Source organism: Triticum urartu, chromosome 3 (genome assembly GCF_003073215.2).
Source record: "Triticum urartu cultivar G1812 chromosome 3, Tu2.1, whole genome shotgun sequence".
Lineage (NCBI taxonomy): Eukaryota > Viridiplantae > Streptophyta > Magnoliopsida > Poales > Poaceae > Triticum > Triticum urartu.
This window is the reverse complement of record NC_053024.1, coordinates 63,906,000-63,921,028: the sequence shown is the minus strand read 5'-3', so window position 1 is coordinate 63,921,028 and position 15,029 is coordinate 63,906,000.

Below are 15,029 nucleotides of genomic sequence, written 5' to 3'. Positions count from 1 at the left end.
TGGATGGGAGCGGCACGAGCCCCTGAAATTGAGCGCCGGGTTCTCCTCTCCTGCCCGTGCGCGCGCGCGCGCGGGCGGTGCCACGGACACGGACGCGGACACTGTGCCGGTCGATCACGGGGCCATGTCGGCCGAGCGCGGCCGCCGTGAACGAGCGGGCGGGCATCGGATGCTGCGTGACCTGGGCAGAGCACACGCGGTCTGGTGCATGCGACGGGAGGCTATGTACTGTATGTTTGATGGGGTAATCCTGATCCTGACACGGGGATTTGTCGCTGTTTGCTCTGCCGCGACGTGCGTCGGTACGCTAGCCGGCCCGTTCGTTTTCGGGAATCGAGGCGCTGTGGAGTCGCCGTCGCCGACGGAGACCGCCAAACCGGCGGCGATCTCGCGTGTCAGCCGAGATAGCTGGCCATCTGCTGTACGTTTCTTCCTCTTTTCCTTCTTTTTTCTTTGAAGAAAATGGGATAAATGTGTCAGGCTCCCGAGTTGGACCAGGCTCAACTCATCTTGTACTAACATTCGAGCGAGCTCAAACTCAAGGTCAAGATGCAGAAAGTGCCTTGTGCTAGCTTAATAAGATGTTTTGTTTTAATAATCTAAGGTAATATTTTGAATAAGATTGCCACAACACAATATAAGAAACCATTATAACATATTATTCCGATCAAAATGATGATAATATAAAATTCAAGGTAGTTTGACTTATTCTCTCTCACTTGAGACTAGTACTTGATAGCAAAAGATTGTCTGATTGTGGATGGATTAGCAAGAGAAGAAAGAATGCGTGTATGCTCTTAAATTTTGACCCAAAAAAAACTTTGGCCGCATACCAGAGGAAATCGTACTACACAACATACATGGTGCTAAATTAACCTTTTTTTACTTTTAATATATATCAGGATTTTTCATAGAATTATATTATATCAAGCTAAAATCGAGCGAAACAGTATTGGCTCAAAATTAGCACGTTTTTCTATCAAGCTACATAAAATGTTTATACTCAGCTCATTTCTCCTTGAGTTGATCTCGAGTCGAGGCAAAATACAAGTCAATATTGAGCGGCACACAAACCTGGAGTTTTTCTTGTAGCCCTAATCCTAGCAGCGTTTGGTCCAATTAATCGATGCCTACAAATGCTTCAAGAATCACGCTGATAAAACCTATATTTTGTGTGGTACGAGAACCCACGCACCCTAGCCACCGCCTTCTCGTCCTCCAAAACAAAGCTAGGATTCATGCCTCTCGCCAGCGCCACCGCGGGTCTGCCTTATCTCCAGTGGCCCTAGGGCCACGGAGGGCGTGGTGGATCCTGCCAAGGGTTGGTGAGAGGGCTTCGTTGTTAGTCGTTTCTTCGAGTTTGTTAGGATTTGTATCCTATTCAGGAAGACGAGATAGCAACGGCTCACTGGAGATGGAATAAAGGTCTCCCCGCCTAGCCCCCGTTCTGGTTGTGCGTCTAGCATCATTGATGGGCGTGTGGAGGTGTGTCTCTGGCGGATCTATCCTCGGTGGATTTGCTCGGGTCTGGTTGGTGTTCGTCTATGTTCGTATATCCTCGGGTTGGATCCTTTCGATATACGTTGTTCTTCATCGGCGGCGGTTGTTGTTTTGGTGCACTGGTCTTATGGGGTCTTAGCACGATGACTTCCCGACTGTCTAGTACAATAAGTTTGTGCCCGACTCTGACGAGGGAGGGGCAATAACTGCGCGTGCCTTCGGCTCGCTTTAGTGCTGGTAGTCGTCGCTAGATGATCTACGGATCTGAATGTAATTTATATAATTTCTGGTGTTCGTTCAACTGCCATGATTGAATATGAATGAATCGGAAGTTTTATTTACAAAAAATCACACGGATAAAAAATAATCGGGTGGATCGGTATAAGGAGTGGCGCTATCCTACTCATACAGTGATCGTGCTTGTGATCACGGAAAACGGGCATGGAGTTGATAGGCGCCACGGGCGGCTAGGTCCCTGCCAAGAACCAAACATAAACTGTCGCTGCTGGCGAGCTGTGAAGCACCACAGCATAAATCATGCAGCTGGCGACGTACAATAATCAGTCACTCAATGCGCAGAATGATAGGATCCGTTAATTAAGCCCAAACAGCTACTATGCTCCTGGCATCGCCTCAATGTTGGTAGTAGACGACAGTGCTGTCTACGAACAAATTAAGCATGCTTCCCGAGTTGATAATGTTTGGACGTACGTATTGTACACATGCACAGAAGTGTCGACCAGCAACTGATTGATTGAAGCAACAAAAAGGAACAAACATGTGTGCGCACGTGTCCACGTGCCGCGGTCGCTTGACCTACCACGACGACCGCTTTGGCTTTTTGGCGCGACGTACAGATACTGAGATTGCGTGACATGCAAAGCTCAAAGTTACCGGCTGGCTGGCCGGACACATGCCACCTTTGCTTGCCGAGCAACCATGCGTCCACATGGCGAACCTGCGTGGACACAACACTTCTGTTTATTTTGTTTAGGATATTTACAACGCCGATCCGCAAACTTCCTTGCAACGACCGTGTTGTTTGGACCGTAAAAATCATCCAATGTCGAGCTGTATTGGTCTGTGTGACAGTTTGGACGTGATTTGCCGCAAATCAAAGACAAAAATGGGGGAAATTTACAGGAGTCCAGATCGACCCCAAGCCCACTTCTGACGCCTAGGCCACCAAAAAAACCTCCCGCACGCATCCCCCGGCGCCAGCTGCCCGCATTCATGTCGCTCCGCATTGAGGGCAGCTCGGGGCGGACGCCCGGCTGAACACGCCTCCTCGCTGCATCCATACGCCTTCATTAACCCCACGTGGAAGCCAAGAAACCTACTTCGTTCACATGTTCGTTCATTAGCGGGTCGGCATTAAACGCAACGCCAGCTGAGCTCCTCTGGTCTACCCTCTATTTAAATAAGGTCACACATCGGGCAAGAACCACACCCCTCCGCCGCTCCCTCCATCTTCTCCTTTACCACTCTTTCGATGGCTTCTGAAGAGCATTTCTCCAGCATACAAGCCAGCTGGGTGGCCCGTCGAGCCGGTCGAATACAAGCGAGGTAGCTCGCTGTTCCACCTCCTGCGCCTGACCCGACGGAGCAAGTTGCCGCCCTACGCCGCCGCGTGGTTCAGCAACTCGCCGCTCCAGGCCCACCCGATGAGGAATGGCGAGTTGCTCCACACCGGCACGGGCGTCATCGCTGCCGTCGACAGCGCCGCGCCGCCCGTGCCTGCGACCGTGCCATGCAGGCGGAGAGCGACGAGTCGGTGGTCGGCGCCTCCGCATCCGCCGCCACCATCGAAGAGAAGTAGAACACGGGAGTCCGCTGCCGCTTGGGTCCCATGAAGGCCACCACCTAGGCAACATCGGCGTACATAGTCGGTATCTTGCCTGGTTCTTCTCTTCGAGGACCTATGTTGATCCCACATGGGCTCCACGGAAGCGGAGGCGCCGCCTTCCCCTCCCGCTGAAGCATCAGCCGGGGGGTTCCACTACATGAGTAGTGGGGAAGCGAGCCATCCTTTGCGCTGAAGCATATACCTGCGGGGCTCTCGACAGTTCGGTGATCGAGCTGCCGAAAATGAGGAAGGCAAAGGGATCCGCGGCAGCGATTTAGATTAGGTATTATCCTTCAGAGCCGGACTAGCATCGCTTATTGATGTAAATGTAATGAAATCCGTAATGTTTATATGAAAATCTGGCATTTTTATATAAAATCCGTCATATTTATATGAATTTCGATCGTGTTTGCATGAATTTTATTCGATTGGTTTGAGTTGTTGTGAAAATGTATGCGGCTATGGTTGAATGACTGCCTCCCGCATCCGTGTCCATGGACCGGACCCCTCCTATCCGTAAACGGATGCGGGCGTTGTCATTGGAGATGCCCTTAGCTCCCCGTTTTCCAAAGTTTTCTAATTCCCATGTGGGTTCTTATAATCATATACTTATTACATACTTTAGACAGAAATTGATGGTTTGTTTCGAAGAATGAAATTCTCAGTGTATTTTTGTTGCTGTTGAAATTTTAGGTGTAAGTAGTGCTCTGCCGGTATACCCTACTCAAGACGGTGCAGCCAATTAGTGGTTGTTTCCAGTGGCGGAGCCAAGAAAGTCGAGCGATGCTAAAACACATTGGTGATGGCCAAACCTTAGAAAAAATGAGCTTTTTACAGTAAACAAGCAATAATCATGTACCGTTCATAAGCAAATTAGCATGTAATCCCTGTTGTTAGGGGGCCCAGGGCCCTTGCTGGTCCCTCTGCCTCCGCCACTGGTTGTTTCGAGAGCATAGGGCGGTCCACGTATGCATGTGTGCAACAAGCATAAGCAACAGACCCTTTCTTGCTCACGCGTGTGTGATTTGCCATGGACATCAAAATCAGCATGAGCTATCCAGAACACCAGCTACTGCCTAGTAGTAAAGCCGTAGATCTTGGCTATGGTTAGCGTGCAAGGAGGAAGAAACTCGTGTACAGCAACACAGGGACGTTCTACCGGCCCGTTGAATTAATACTGCTGCAAATTAGAGCAGTTGTACCCGGCAAGAAACCCCGTGGTATTGCTTGCACCTCAAAATTACCTAGATACGCTCTGAGGTACACTTTTGCTTAAGCTACATCCATCAGTCTGGTGGACGGAACTACGTATACGTGCATGCCATGCACCGGTGTATATGCATTGCGTCCTTCTTGCCCTCGCATTTGCAATACCTGTTCTAAAATGAGTTTTGCTAGCACATGCTTGCTTAGAATCTCCTAGATTCCTGGCGACTGCTCACCGTCCGGTTTGCGTCGTGATTTATCCGGTTCTTGCAATCCGGCCTACTCAAAGTGGCAAGATGAAGCTACCATTGTGTGCCAAGCATCTACAGTCGGAGCCCCTAAACCCGTCTCAAACAACCGGACTACGTCCTGGCCAGTGACCAGTCATAAAAAAGCGACTCGGACGGATGCCTCAAACGTCCGGGCTAACCGGCACCCCTTATATCCAACCCAAATCTGGGACGGATATATGGATACTCAGGCGCGTCCGTCACGTCGGACCGACGGTGGGGTCCCACAAAAAAACACTCCGAAACCCGGCGGTCCGAAGCTCGTCTCCCCCGTCGGACCGATGGTGTCATGCGGCCCCACTCCGGCAGGTCGCGTAATGCCTAGCCCGACTATTTAAGCCGATTGCCGGCACGGAAACCCTACACATCCACATTTCCCCCCTCCTGCCCGCCGCCGCCGCACTTCCCAATTGTTATCCTCCATCACTAGTAGCCATGCCCCCACGCCGCCGGATAAGGAGCCACCCATATCTAACGCCGGAGCGCCGTCAGCAGATCCAGGCAAGGCGCGAAGCCCGGATCGCCGCAGGGCTACCTCCAGACGCGGTGGATCCGAAGGAGGACTTGAAGGTGGAGGGGGAGGAGGTTGACGTGGAGGAGAAGGTTGAGATGGAGGAGGAGGAGGATGTGGGGGACGCTGGTGTTGGAAATATGCCCTAGAGGCAATAAGAAAAGGATTATTATTATATTTCCTTGTTCATGATAATTGTCTTTTATTCATGCTATAATTGTGTTATCCGGAAATCATAATACATGTGTGAATACATAGACACCAACATGTCCCTAGTAAGCCTCTAGTTGATTAGCTCGTTGATCAACAGATAGTCATGGTTTCCTGACTATGGACATTGGATGTCATTGATAACGAGATCACATCATTAGGAGAATAATGTGATGGACAAGACCCAATCCTAAACATAGCACAAGATCGTATAGTTCGTTTGCTAGAGTTTTTCCAATGTCAAGTATCTTTTCCTTAGACCATGAGATCGCGTAACTCACGGATGCCGTAGGAGTGCTTTGGCTGTACCAAACGTCACAACGTAACTGAGTGACTATAAAGGTATACTACGGGTATCTCCGAAAGTGTCTGTTGGGTTGACACGGATCAAGACTGAGATTTGTCACTCCGTATAACGGAGAGGTATCTCTGGGCCCACTCGGTAATGCATCATCATAATGAGCTCAAAGTGACTAAGTGTCTGGTCACGGGATCATGCATTACGGTACGAGTAAAGTGACTTGCCGGTAACGAGATTGAACGAGGTATTGGGATACCGACGATCGAATCTCGGGCAAGTAACGTACCGATTGACAAAGGGAATTGTATACGGGGTTGCTTGAATCCTCGACATCATGGTTCATCCGATGAGATCATCGAGGAGCATGTGGGAGCCAACATGGGTATCCAGATCCCGCTGTTGGTTATTGACCGGAGAGCCATCTCGGTCATGTCTACATGTCTCCCGAACCCGTAGGGTCTACACACTTAAGGTTCGGTGACGCTAGGGTTGTAGAGATATAATATGCAGTAACCCGAAAGTTGTTCGGAGTCCCGGATGAGATCCCGGACGTCACGAGGAGTTCCGGAATGGTCTGGATGTGAAGAATTATATATAGGAAGTGCAGTTTTGGGGGTCACCGGTATTGTACCGGGACCACCGGAAGGGTCCCGGGGGTCCACCGGGTGGGGCCACCCATCCCGGAGGGCCCCATGGGCCAAAGTGGGGAGGGGAATCAGCCCATAGTGGGCTGGTGCGCCCCCCTTGGCCCACCCCATGCGCCTAGGGTTGGGAACCCTAGGGTGGGGGGCGCCCCACCTGGCTTGGGGGGCACTCCACCCCTTGGCCGGCGCCCCCCTAGGAGATCCCATCTCCTAGGGCCGGCGCCCCCCCTAGGGGAGCCTATATAAAGGGGGGGAGGGAGGGGCAGCCGCACCCTTGAGTCTTGGCGCCTCCCTCTCCCCTGCTACACCTCTCCCTCTCGCAGTAGAACGGCGAAGCCCTGCTGCGGTGACCCCTGCATCCATCACCACACCGTCGTGCTGCTGGATCTTCATCAACCTCTCCTCCCCCCTTGCTGGATCAAGAAGGAGGAGACGTCACGCTGACCGTACATGTGTTGAACGCGGAGGTGCCGTCCGTTCGGCGCTAGGATCTCCGGTGATTTGGATCACGTCGAGTACGACTTCCTCATCCCCGTTCTTTGAACGCTTCCGCGCGTGATCTACAAAGGTATGTAGATGCAATCCGATCACTCGTTGCTAGATGAACTCATAGATGGATCTTGGTGAAACCGTAGGAAAAAATTTTGTTTTCTGCAACGTTCCCCAACAGCTGGGGATGCGGATCTGCAGGTGGCCCTCGAATACCTCCGGACGAAACTGGAGGCGGAGGCCTGCCGTCGTCAGCAGGAGGCGGAGGCCTGCCGTCGTCAGTAGGAGGCGGAGCACGCCGTGGAAGTTTACGAGATGCTCGTGTTTATGGATGAGAAGGAGGAGGAGCTGGAGCCCTCCTATGTGCCCACCTACCCAGCGCCCGGTGTCGTGGTTCTAAGTCTGACAGTAAAGTAGGGGTAGGAATGTAGAGGCAAGATCTTAGCTATGGTGAGATTGTGCACGCAAGATGTACGAGTTCAGGCCCTTTGCGGTGGAAGTAATAGCCCTACGTCTCGATGCCCGGAGGCTCGGTCGATTGGATTATGCGTGAAGTTACAGGGGGTGCGAACCCTTGAGCCAGAGGAGGGGGTGGCTTATATAGAGTGCGCCAGGACCCCAACCAGCCCACGTTACAAGGGTTCAATGTACATAAAGAGAGGACGTTACTGGTAACATCAGCATTAAAGTGATATAAATGACCCTTAAGACTACGGAGTGAACGCCTGACTGTTGCCATCCTGAGTGGCCTTTGATCTTCTGCGCTCCGAGTGGTTTGTGATATGATTGAATGGAATTGGATTATCCGAGTGGAACTCATCATCGAGTGGGTTGTACCTTGAAGTAATTCCAGTCGATAGAATTTGTTGTCCTTTGGATGTCTTTGACTATAGGGAAGTGTCCTTGGGGAGGGTACTTAGATCATGTCTATTGCCCTACCCTAGGTACACAGCACCGTCATTAGCCCCCGAATGGTTCTGGGTTCGAGTGGAAACTGAAGTTGACAATGGTTCCGACCCAACCCTGATGCTACGGAAGCATATGACCGGATTGGAGAACCATGCAACAGCTTCAACTTCGTTTTCAGTCGCCTTGAGCCATTCAAAAGTTTGTTGAGTGAAGTTTCTGCTGATGAGTTTCGACTGCTAGTGTTGTATAAAATCTTTGGTATGATCGACTACCCTGCTGTTCCCGAATCTGGCGGGATTCGAAATTTGGGAAAGTGCACGGGGCGGAGAGGACCGTGGTAATCAGAGCAGATTAGGCAGGGGCGCCTCGATCCCCGCGCCACCTTTTTCGCCACGTATTGCGCGTGCCTGTTGCGGGATTTGACATGATCGCCTGGGTCCATGATAATCCCAAAGTGCAGGGAATCATCGTAGTAATTTCCAAAGGTGGAAGTGATAAGTATGGAGTGTTGAACCCACAAGGAGCTAAAGGTAAGATCAATATTCTCTCAAGCCCTATCAGCCACTGATATGACTCTGCGTACACCGAACGTTTGCTTCCAACTATCAACGAGAAATAAAACTATGTTGTGGGTATGAAGTGGATAACTTTGCATGATATCAGAGAGCTAAAATATGAAAGTAGGTGTTGTTATCATAAAGTTAGAATATATTACTAAATATTATAAATAGCGAGTGTGGAATAATGGTGGATCGGTGTGCGGAATTGTCCTAGGCAATTGTTAACAAGACCGATAGTCGTCATTGCATTTTCATATAAGGGAGAGGAATAAGCTAACATACTTTCTCTTCTTGGATCATATGCACTTATGATTGGAACTCTAGTAAGCATCTGCAACTACTAAAGATCATTAAGGTAAAATCCAACCATAGCATTAAAGCATCAAGTCCTCTTTATCCCATACGCAACAACCCCCTTACTCAGGTTTGTGTTTCAGTCACTCACGCAACCCACTATAAGCGAATCATAAACGTATTGCAACACCCTACAGCGGGAATCCCTCACACTTGCGCGACACGGAGGGCACCATAAGACAGCACCAAAATAAAACATACAACTCGTACCAATCTAGATCATGAATCAACCCAAAGACAAAGGATATCTACTCAAAACATCATAGGATGGCAACACATCATTGGATCATAATATGTGGCATAAATCACCATGTTCAAGTAGGGATTACAGCGGGTTGCGGGAGAGTGGACCGCGTAAAAAAGACGAGGATGGTGATGTTGATGAAGACGATCACCGCGGCGACGATTCCCCTCTCGATGGCACTCCAGTGCCACCAAGAGAGAGGAGGAGAGGTTCTCCCCCTTGTGCTTCCTCCTCCATGTCCTCCCCACTGGATGGGGAGAGGTTCCCCCTCTGGTCCTTGGCCTTCATGATGATAATGGCCCCTCGGGGATCCTCCTCCATGCCCTCCGGTGATGATGGCCCCCTCCGGCAGGGTGTCGGAGAGGGCCTAGATTGGTTTTCGGTGGCTACAGAGGCTTCTGGCAGCGGAACTCCCAATCTAGGTTTCTTTCTAGAAGTTTTGGTTTATATATGAGGTGTTGGAGTCGGGAACAAGGCAGGGGGGGCTCCAGGCTGTCCACGAGGCAGGGGGGCGCGCCCACGCCCAGGGGGGTGGGCGCGCCCCCACCCTCGTGGGCAGCCTGAGACTCTTCTGGCCTAGTTCTTTTACATCCTGGCCTTTTTCTGTCCAAAAATAAGCTCGTCAAGTTTCAGGTCAATTGGACTCTGTTTGCTTTTCCTTTTCTGCGATACTAAAAAACAACGAAAAAAACAGAAACTGGCACTCGCTCTAGGTTAATAGGTTAGTCCCAAAAATCATATAAAATAGCATATAAATGCATATAAAACATCCTAGATGGATAATATAATAGCATGAATACTTCATAAATTATAGATACGTTGGAGACATATCAGCATCTCCAAGCTTAATTCATGCTCGTCCTCGAGTAGGTAAATGATAAAAGAAATAATTTATGAAGTGTGAATGCTAGCAAGTGCATAAGTTTCATCAATGATAGCTCCAATCACTTTTTCTAGCATCATTATGTATCATAACAGTAGCTCATTTTCATAAAACTTTTCATGATCAAGTAACAAGCTATTCACATGTTAAAGTATAGGTCATAAACTCTCTTGAAAACTAACAAACTATATTCTCAGTCATCAAACAATTGCAATTCATCTTATTTTCAGGAAGGGTCTATGTCAGAGCTTTGATCTAGCAAACTCCACATACTCAACTATCATTTAGTCTTTCACAATTACTAACACTCACGTGATATTTATGGGTAAAGTTTTAATCGGACACAGAGAAAGATAGGGGCTTATAGATTCGCCTCCCAACCTTTTACCTCAAGGGTAATGTCAACAATAATAGTTCATGATAACTTACATCCAATTGGATATATATATATATATATATATATATCAGGATCTTTCCAACACAATGTGCTTGCCAAAGGATAAAATGTAAAAAGGAAAGGTGAAGATCACCAAGACTCTTTCATAAGGGTAGAAGATAAAAGTAAAAGATAGGCCCTTCGCAGAGTGAAGCAGAGGTTGTCATGCGCTTTTATGGTTGGATGCACAAAATCTTAATGCAAAAGAACGTCACTTTATATTGCCACTTGTGATATGGACCTTTATTATGCAGTCCGTCGCTTTTATTTCTTCCACATCACAAGATCGTATAAAGCTTATTTTCTCCACATTAATAGATCATACATATTTAGAGGGCAATTTTTATTGCATGCACCGATGACAACTTACTTGAAGGGTCTTACTCAATCCATAGGTAGGTATGGTGGACTCTCATGGCAAAACTGGTTTAAGGAATGTTTGGAAGCACAAGTAGTATCTCTACTTGGTGCAAAGAATTTGGCTAGCATGAGGGGGAAAAACAAGCTCAACATGTTGGATGATCCAAGACAATATACTTTATTTCGGATATAAGAAAACATAACCCATTACGTTGTCTTCCTTGTCCGACACCAACCTTTTAGCATGTCATATTTTAATGAGTGCTCACAATTACAAAAGATGTCCAAGATAGTATATTTATATGTGAAATCTCTCTTCCTTCAATATTTTTTCATGAATTGTTCAAGTGACCAATTCTACGTTTGCTAACTTTCAATAAGTTTACTACCTATACTTATTCTATGTGAAGTCATTACTCCCCATGGTATAAGCATATGAAACATATATAAATTCAGATTTATGATATTCAATTATTCAACCATTCACTCATACGATATACGTGAAGCACGTGAGTAAATGACAAACTACTCCAAAAGATAATAGTGAAGTACACTGAGTAGTCAAATAATTAACTAGCCATGGGAGGATTCTTTTTCATTTAATAATTCAGATCCAATGATTTTATTCAAACAGCAAGTAAAATCAAAAATATGCTCCAAGCAAAACACATATCATGTGACGAATAAAAATATAGCTCCGAGTAAGGTATACCGATAGTTTTGAAGACGAAAAGAGGGGATGCCTTCCGGGGCATCCCCAAGCTTAGGTGCTTGAGTCTTCCTTGAATATTACCTTAGGGTGCCTTGGGCATCCCCAAGCTTAGGGTCTTTTCACTCCTTATTCTCCTCATATCGATATCTCACCCAAAGCTTGAAAACTTCAATCACACAAAACTTAACGGAACTTCATGGGATATGTTAGTATGATAAAGAGTAAACCATTCACTTTGGTACTATCAAAGACAAGGTTCATAATTGTTCTCACACAATACCTACTGTACCATATCATTTCTACAATTTATATTGAGAAATATAAGCCATAGAAACTAGAAAACAAGCGAACTATGCAATGAAAACAGAATCTGTCAGAAACAGAACAGTCTGTAATGATCTGAACACCAACCATACTTCTGCTACTCATACAATTATGAAATAAATTGGTGGACGTGAGGCATTTATCTATTAATCTTCTGCAAAAAGAATCAGCACCAAAGCACTCTTCTGTAAAAAAAATGGCAGCTAATCTCGTGAGCGCAAAGTTTCTGTTTTTTACAGCAAGATCACATTAACTTTCACCCAAGTCTTCCCAAAGGTCTTACTTGGCACTTTATTGAAACAAAAGCTATAAAACATGATTACTACAGTAGCTTAATCATGAGAACACACAAAAATAATAAGGATAAATATTGGGTTGTCTCCCAACAAGCGCTTTTCTTTAATGCCTTTTAGCTAGGCATGATGATTTCAATGATACTCACATAAAAGATAAGAATTGAAACCTAAAGAGAGCATCATGAAAAATATGAATAGCATATCTAAATCTAACCCACTTCCTATGCCTAGGAATTTTGTGAGCACATAATTTATAGGAACAAGAATCAACTAGCATAGGAAGGCAAAGCAAGTATAACTTCAAAACTTTAAGCACATAGAGAGGAAACTTGATATTATTGCAACTCCTACAAGCATTTATTCCTTCCTCATAATAATTTTCAGTAGCATCGTGAATGAATTCAACAACATAACCATCACCTAAAGCATTCTTTTCATGATCTACAAGCATAGAGATTTTTCTACTCTCCACATAAGCAAAATTCTTCTCATTCGGAATAGCGGGATCACTAGTTCCTAAAGTTGACACTCTTCCAAACCCGCTTTAGATGATAGTGTTATTCATACTCCAAAATATATAAGTGAAGTTCATGGAGCATTCTACAATTAATATAAACTAACCCATATCCAAGCTCAAAATATATAAGTGAAGCACACGAAGCTTTCTATAAAACCATACTCAAAAGATTTAAGTGAAGCACAAAGAGGAATTCTATAGGATCATACTTAAAAGATATAAGTGAAGCACATGAAGAATTCTATAAACCAATGAAGGGCTATCTCATACTAGCATGGTTCTTAAAGAAAAATAAAAACACAAAGGAAACAAATCATGTGAACAAAACAAAAACATGGGTGTACCGATAATTTGTTGAGGAAGAAAGATGGGATGCCAACCGGGGCATCCCCAAGCTTAGATGCTTGAGTATCCTTAGAATATTTACTTGAAGGCATCTCCAAGCTTGAGCTCTTGCCTCTTGTGGGAGTCCTGGATTTGGGGGTCTCCAGACTGCCGGACTATATCCTTTGGCCGGACTGTTGGACTATGAAGATACGAGATTGAAGACTTCGTCCCGTGTCCGGATGGGTTTCTACTTGGCGTGGAAGGCAAGATAGGCAATACGGATATGCATATCTCCTCCTTTGTAACCGACCTTGTGTAACCCTAGCCTCCTCCGGTGTCTATATAAACCGGAGGGCTTTAGTCCGTAGGACAACAGACAATCATACCATAGTCTAGCTTCTAGGGTTTAGCCTCTCCGATCTCGTGGTAGATTGTAACGCCCTCGATGCGGCTACATCTCCCACGTGTCGAAGCATGACTTAGAGGCATAACCGCATTGAAAGCAATGTCGCAAGTGAGGTAATCTTCACACAACCCATGTAATACATAAGGGAAAGAGATACATAGTTGGCTTACAATCGCCACTTCACACAATTACATGAATAAAGCATTACATCATCCAAATACCAACAAGGTCCGACTATGGAACCAAAATAAAAGAAGACTACCCAAATGCTACACAGATCCCCGATCGTCCCGACTGGGCTCCACTACTGATCAACTGGAAACGAAACAACATAAAGGACAAGATCTTCATCGAGCTCCTCCTTGAGCTTGGTTGCGTCACCTACTCGGTAACATCGGCACCTGCAAGCTGGTTTTGGAAGTATCTGTGAGTCACGGGGACTCAGCAATCTTACACCCTCACGATCAAGACTATTTAAGCTTATGGGTAAGGTAAAGGTATGCGGTGGAGCTGCAACAAGCGACTAGCATATATGGTGGCTAACATATTCGCAAAAGAGAGCGAGAAGAGAAGGCAAAAGCACGGTTGATGAACTATGATCAAGAAGTGATCCTAAAACAACCTACGGCAAGCATAACTCCAACACCGTGTTCACTTCCCGGACTTCGCCGAGAAGAGACCATCACGGTAACACACACGGTTGATGTATTTTAATTAAGGTCAACTTTATGTTTTCTACAACCGGACATTAACAAATTCCCATCTGCCCATAACCGCGGGCATGGCTTTCGAAAGTTCAAAACCCTGCAGGGGTGTCCCAACTTAGCCCATCACAAGCTCTCACGGTCAACGAAGGATATTCCTTCTCCCAAGACAATCCGATCAGGCTCGGCATCCAGGTTACAAGACATCCTCGACAATGGTAAAACAAGTCCAGCAAAGCCGCCCGATGCGCCGACATCCTGAAAGGAGCTGCACATATCTCGTTCTCAGGGCAACACCGGATGAGACATCCTACGAGTAAAACCAGCCCTCAAGTTTCCCCGAGGTGGCCCCGCAGTCTACTCAGTTCGGACCAACACTTAGACAAGCACTGGTCCCGGGGGGTTAAAAATAAAGATGACCCTTGGGCTGGCCTAACCCAAGGGAAAAAAGGCTAGGTGGCGAGTGGTAAAACCAAGGTTGGGCCTTGCTGGAGGAGTTTTATTCAAAGCGAACTGTCAAGGGGTTCCCATTATACCCAACCGCGTAAGGAACGCAAAATCCGGGAACATAACACCGATAGGACGGAAACTAGGGCGGCAAGAGTGGAACAAAACACCCGGCATAAGGCCGAGCCTTCCACCCTTTACCAAGTATATAGATGCATTAGTTAAATAGGAGATATTGTGATATCCCAACAAGTAAACATGTTCCAACAAGGAACAACATCTCCATGTTCCAACAAGGAACAAACTTCAATCTTCACTTGCAACTAACAACGCTATAAGAGGGGCTGAGTAAAGCGGTAACATAGCCAAACAACGGTTTGCTAGGACAAGGTGGGTTAGAGGCTTGGTTCAACAATATGGGAGGCATGATAAGCAAGTGGTAGGTGTCGCAGCATAGGCATAGCAAAAGAGCGAGCAACTAGCAAGCAAAGATAGAAGTGATTTCGAGGGTATGGTCATCTTGCCTGAGATCTCGCAAGGAAGAAGAACGAGT